This window comes from Scleropages formosus, chromosome 9 (genome assembly GCF_900964775.1).
Source record: "Scleropages formosus chromosome 9, fSclFor1.1, whole genome shotgun sequence".
In the NCBI taxonomy this organism is placed as follows: Eukaryota; Metazoa; Chordata; class Actinopteri; order Osteoglossiformes; family Osteoglossidae; genus Scleropages; species Scleropages formosus.
This window is the reverse complement of record NC_041814.1, coordinates 27,330,959-27,337,538: the sequence shown is the minus strand read 5'-3', so window position 1 is coordinate 27,337,538 and position 6,580 is coordinate 27,330,959. Positions and strand designations below refer to the sequence as shown.

The window sequence follows — 6,580 nt, the reverse complement described above, 5'->3', positions numbered from 1 at the left end:
GACGCCCTCGCTGTGACCCCCTTGCCTTCCTCCAAACCCGCGTGTGGTAGAAGCTCAGCAATAGTGGTAAAGATGTTGGTACTGAGGGTTCTGAGGCTGGGTGGTGCCCGCGCTGTCTATACACGGTTCATCCAGTCTTCCGGAAGGTTTAAGACGACCTCCCAACCCCCATGATACACAGCAGTCCACGGCAAGTTCATTCATTTCATTTCTTTCTCATGTTCCCACACACCTCCTCTGGTCCATTTCTTAACATCTGGGCTCCCTCAGCAACATCCTACCTGACTCTTTAAGAGAATAAAATATCTTAAAAATAACATGATTGCGAGGGGTGTAGTGGCGCAGTGGGTTGGACCGGGTCCTGCTCTCCAGTAGGTCTGGGGTTCGAGTCCTGCTTGGGGTGCCTTGAGATGGACTGGTGTCCCGTGCTGGGTGTGTCCCCTCCCCCTCCGGCCTTATGCCCTGTGTTGCTGGGTAGGCTCTGGTTCCCCGTGACCCTGTATGGGACGAGCGGTTCTGAAAGTGTGTGTGTGTGTGTGTGTGTGTGTGTGTGTGTGTGTGTGTGTGTGTGTGTGTGTGTGTGTGTGTGTGTGTGTGTGTGAGAGATATGATTGCAATATGAATAAACAAGTAACTACTGTATAAATAACCATCCCAAAATAAATGGGCAGCAAGGAGCACTGCTACCTCACAGGTTGGTTCAAACCCCACTCCTCTGGGTGCTCTGGTTTTCTCCCACAGTCCAAAGATATGCAGTTCAGCTGGATTGGTGACTCTAAAGTGCTTGTACTGTGTGGGTCTACCCTGCAATGGACTGGCATCCTGTCTAGAGTGTGCCCAGGGCCATGCAGAACCCACTATCTGCAAAGCAGATTCCAGTGAACTCTATGTAGTGTTATCAGCCCATACCCATTATTCACTGCAATGACTCACACTGGGTCACACCACCATACATCAGTGGAACACACACTATGGGTGAACCTGAACAGCATGTCTTGGGACTGTGGGAGGAAACCAGAGCACCCAGAGGAAACCCACACAGACAACATGCAAACTCCACACTGACTAAGCAGGGATTAAACCCATGCCCTCTCACACCACCCAGGCACTGTGAGAGAGCAGCACTACTCACTCTGCCACTGTAGATTTCATTTCACTTACCTGTAATGTTCAGTTATTTACAGCTACTTACCCATACAGCTGGGTAACTTTATTGGAGCAGTTGAGGATAAGTGCCTTGCTCAATGGTCTGACAGTCAGAGGTGGGACTTGACCCTGCAACCTTTGAGTGTACAGGCAGCAGCTCTAACCCCTAGACTACCAGCACCTTCATATATATATATGTTATATGCAACAGGGTTATGGTTAGTGTAGTAGTTAGAACTACTGCCTTTGGAGCCAAATGTCACAAGTTTGATTACCACCTCTGCTTGTAGTACCCTTGATCAAGGTACTTACCCTAAATTGTTCCAGTAAAAATTTACCCAGCTCTACAATAACATTGTAAGTTACTTTGGAAAAAAGTGTCAGCTAAATGAATAAATGTAAAGAGTCACTCAGTGTAGGGGGTGCGGTGGTGCAGTGGGTTGGACCACAGTCCTGCTCTCCGGTGGGTCTGGGGTTTGAGTCCCGCTTGGGGTGCCTTGCGATAGACTGGCGTCTTGTCCTGGGTGTGTCCCCTCCCCCTCTGGCCCTATGCCCTGTGTTACCAGGTTGGCTCTGGTTCCCCGTGACCCTGTATGGGACAAGCGGCTCTGAAAATGTGTGTGTGTGTGTGAGTCACTCAGTGTAATTCTACCTGCAGAGGTGGTTTTTGCTGTGCTGTTGAGTCTTTTCAGCCTACATGAGTTCCGCTGACACCCTATATTCCTGAATTTGCACACTGCTTCATGTTTTTTACCACAATTTATACTAGAGGCTATTTTTACTGAAGTAAGAGAGGGTCAGTACCTTGATCAGATGTGCCACAGGAAGAGGGAGTAAAACTGAGGTCATTACATGACAAAGTAACACTTTGAATCATCCCAGGTGGTTAGTACTCCTTGGCTCTCAGAGTACATAGGAGATGACTGGTGGTGCCTAGTGACTGAAAGAACGTGCAAATTATCAACCGGTGTATTGACCCAGGTGGGACTCGAACCCACAATCCCCAGCTCCGGAGACTGATGCCTTATCCATTAGGCCACTGAGCCTGTGCTGACATTCAGTTCTTCAGAAAGGATTTCATCTAATGAGTGTCTGTCTTGAAGAAGTCAGACTTAGAATTTTTTTAGATATGGCTGATTTATTTCTTTATTTCATTTTTCATTATTTTATATTGTATATATATGTTTATATTCATTATTATATTTTTCATTTTATTTATTGAATTACTCACATATCTGTCATCATCTGTCATTTTTCTCCAAAGCAGCACAACATGCTTGGATCCCGACTTATTTGCAGCTCTTCAGCAAGTAATAAAGTAGGAACCTCCAGCTGTACCAGCCATCCCTCTGGCCAAATGCCAGTGTGACCCTGAGGCTGATGGCGACTCCAGCTGACCTCTTGACCTTTCGTACTGTATCATCTCCTTGCATGTAGATTAAAAGATATTAAATATTACGGTACTGAACCACGGTCAGGTGTGTAAACCGTATTCTTTAGTAATTGTTCAAAAATTCATAGACATACAGTATTGGAGGACATAAATGACACCAAGTCGAAAGAGGACGAGCTCAGGAAGCCGGGGTCACTACAGTAGCCTTTGACAAAACATGGTACGTGGTAATGGATCCAGATCCGTGTTTCACGGAACTGACGATCGGCTCAACGCACACAGCATCAGCTCCTCTCGCTGATTCGGGCCTCGAGCTGAAGACCTGCCCACAGCCCTCAGGGGGCCGATCACGACCCGGTGCGCGTTACAGAACCGAAAAAGGTTGACGAGCTTCCGAATGTCACGACTCCAAGCCCCGGGTTTCGCACCCTGCCCAGGAGCAACAACAATGTTGGAAAAACATTCATTCTAAGAGCAAGGAAGAAAAAAGTACTAAATACAAAGAGAAAGGAAGGGAGGAAGGAGAAAGAACCCCAGAAAGCATGGACACAGGTGTAGATGGGTTTGATGTCTTGCCTGTCCTCCGTGGACGATCAAAGCCCTGCATCACAGCTGATCCACATCACCGCGACAGTTCCACCTCATGACCCCGAAAACACGTTCTGAACAGCCCAAATTAATCTCACTCAGTGCAAACTCACTCACCTCCCACCCCTTGATCAAGGTACTTACACTGCATAGGTATAGTAAAAATCACCCAGCTGTGCAAATCGGTAACTGCAAATAATACACCGGCATGTACAGCATGTCCATTTCTGAAGGCTGTGGCTCTGACTTGAGGGGTGGGGATGGACTAAGGGACAACATTTTGTAAAGTTATGCTGTATTTTAGAGTCAAACCCATACTGTGAAATATTCTTTAATGGTCCATGTGGTTTGAGCCTTATTCATACTTTTATTATTTACAGGACATTGTTCAGGCACCACAAACTGACTTTCTGCAGTGGGCCACTGGTCTTTACTGTAGCAATTCAGGCTAAGTTGCCCCGCTGGTGTGAAAGGATGTGGGTTTGATCCCTGCTCATGTCTGTGTGGGTTTTCTCCAGGTGCTCTGGTTTCCTCCCACAGTCCAGAGACATGCTGTTCAGGTTCACCCATAGTGTGTGAGTGACAGAGAGAGTGTGTGTGTTCCACGGATGTATGGATGAGTGACTCAGTGTGAGTAGTGTATCTAGCAGTGTAAGTCACCGTGGTGAGTAAGGTGTGTGGGCTGATACCACATAGAGTTCATTGGAAGTTGCTTTGGACAAAAATATTTGATAAATAAATAAATGTAATGAAAGCACTTTTCTCTACGGTCGAGCAGTAAAGCCCCATTTAAACCAGCAACCTTCAGGTGACACGTCTCTGTGTTTTAGCGTGAAGCGTTGGCGTTTGCTGTCTGCTGCCCCCTATTGGCCGACACTCATGACATCAGTGGCAGTTACAAAGCCGACGGACCTGGGCGGGGGCGGGTGCTGGAGAGACCCCCCACCAGGTCAAAGACCCAGCCTCTCTATGTGTGCCCTCCTCTGTCGTCCTGCACGCTTGTCGCTGTGATTAATCTGCGTAATCAGGAAACAAGGGCAACCATCCGGTGGCGGGGTGGCACGGGGGGGGGGGGGGGGGGGGGCATCCCATTGCCCCCAAAAGAATTTATAAGCAAATTAGCTCTTGTAAGAGAGGCCAGAACATTCAAATGCTGATAATGGTACTTCTGCTCCTGCAGGGTAAACGTTCTGCTCACTTTTACAACGTTGAAGGCGACTGATGGATTGCATTTCCTTTCAGCAACGTGAGCGTCTCCAGTAAAGCGAAGTGTGGCTGCGGGGCTCGGTTCACACCCTCCTTCCACGGGGTCCAGATAAAACCCTCTGGGACAAACCCCCCTAAGACAAAACCCCTGGGATAAGTAACTAATGAAATTTTTATTCTTCTGATTATTTGTAGCTTATGAACACTTCTCTCAGTTGTAAAATACCAAATTTGTTATATAATGAGACAGTTATTATAAGCATTGTAGTGTATTATAAATTAACAGTGCACTGTTTCGCAACTTAAAATTTGTACAATCATGAAAAAAATAATTAGAAGAATATCATATTGGATCTTTAAAAAAAGCAATATTAAAAACATTTAGTGTTATCTAAATTTAATTCGCTACCACCTGATGATGCTGCATCCTGCACTATTCAGAAATTCCTCCAATGTCTTCCTCTCGTTGACACAGTCCAGACATAACTTCTTCAGTCGCTCTTGACGATCCTTTACGGCACGTTTGACTCGTTTTCTTGGAGGTGATCTCCATGGTGGCTGAAGCACTAGTAGAACTGATGCCCCTATCTAACACCCTTATGTACACACCTGATTTTCCTTTTAGAAAGAGAAAAAAAAAAAAACAGGAGCTTCTGTTATTTTTTCAATGTAATTAAGGTTTTTTTCCTACTTTACACTTCAGCTGAGAGGAAAGTGTCTCAAAAGAGGGGGTTTTTGTCCTACACCCTCCCTATACACCACCACGTGCTGAAGCCAAGGGGTCTCGCAGGTCACTCACCCGTTAACTGGTTGCCACAATGAGCGCGGCTGCAGCGCCACCTGTAGGGGAGACGCTCAGCGCTTTGTTCAACTTCGGCAACTTCATTGGGGTCCAAATTATTACCATCATTTACACAAGTTATATAGTTTAGCTGATATTTCCCCTCCAAGACAACTTGCAATGTCACCTACAATCATTTACAAAGGTGGGTAATTTTATAGGAGCGATTTAGGGTAAGTAGGTAGTGTTGCTGTCTCACAGCGCATGGATGGTGCAAAAGAACATGGGTTCGATCCCTGCTCAGTCTGTGTGGAGTTTGCACGTTCTTCCTGTGTCTGCATGGGTTTCCTCCGGGTGCTCTGGTTTCCTCCCACAGTCCACAGACATGCTGTTCAGGTTCCCCCATAGTGTGTGAGTGACAGAGAGAGTGTGTGTTCCACTGATGTATGGATGAGTATTCCAGTATAAGTAGTGTTCGAACCTGTGACCTTTGGGTCTAAAGGAGGGTGCTCTAATCACTATGCCCCATGTTTTTATTTAAATGATTTAAATTACAATATAATTGTTCAAAATGCAGCAACTTTTAAGTGCGAGAATGAAAGATGTTTACTTTTTTGATTCAGGGAAGCTGTTCTTCAAAGACATGATTATATTGATTATTACATGGTGTTGAACCGACACTTGGCTCCAAGGCAATGTACAATCCTAGATACACTGCAATCAAGTCCCTACAGTTGTGTTGTTCACCATGTATGCACCAGAGAAAGGTAACACAAACACACACAGTATGTCAGTGGACATAGTTGAGAAGAGCAGCAAAGCTGCTATCAAATGACAGAAGCTCACACAACCCTAGGGGGACTTGAACCCACAAATCTCAGTTCAACACTGATACCTTTACCTTACCTTGACAGGAACAAGTATAAACAACCCAACTCTTTAGTCCCCATTTCAACTGGTGTTTGCACTTGCAGTAGCAGGAATTCCTCAATTTACTAACTCTTGTTATCTAAAATATCAGTATGATGGTTCATAGCTTTTGATAGCCAGTTTTCGATTTCTTTCTTCAACCTTCCTTCTTTTCAGATTTTGGATTTGGTGTTATTTCCTCAGATGACAATTCCTCCCAGAATGACTTAAAACATTGACTTTATACACTGAGATGCTTCCAGTGATGTACCCATTGATACAAGAGGGTAAATTCAGGCTGTTATCTTAGCATAAGGGCATGGTATTCCATAGTAGTACTGCAACTTATGTTTTACCAGCCTACCTCACAATCAAGGTATTAGACTGATCCAGCAGGGACTTGAACTCACAGCCCTCAGCTTCAAAGGCCACTGGGCCTCCCACAGCCATCTGGTTCTATATGTACCTCAATTTACACCGCTGGGTGTTTTATTTATTTATTTTTTTTTTTAAATAAATTAAAAAAAGGAAAATGCTACAGTCAGCAATTAAAAAAA

General features: G+C 45.2%; 1 non-coding gene across 1 annotated transcript; it reads right to left on the bottom strand.

Moving 5' to 3' along the window:
* Window positions 1-2,119: 2,119 nt before the first annotated feature.
* trnar-ccg (transfer RNA arginine (anticodon CCG)) lies at window positions 2,120-2,192 on the bottom strand. The gene has a single exon. It is a non-coding gene; the product is annotated as a tRNA-Arg (tRNA).
* Window positions 2,193-6,580: the final 4,388 nt, after the last annotated feature.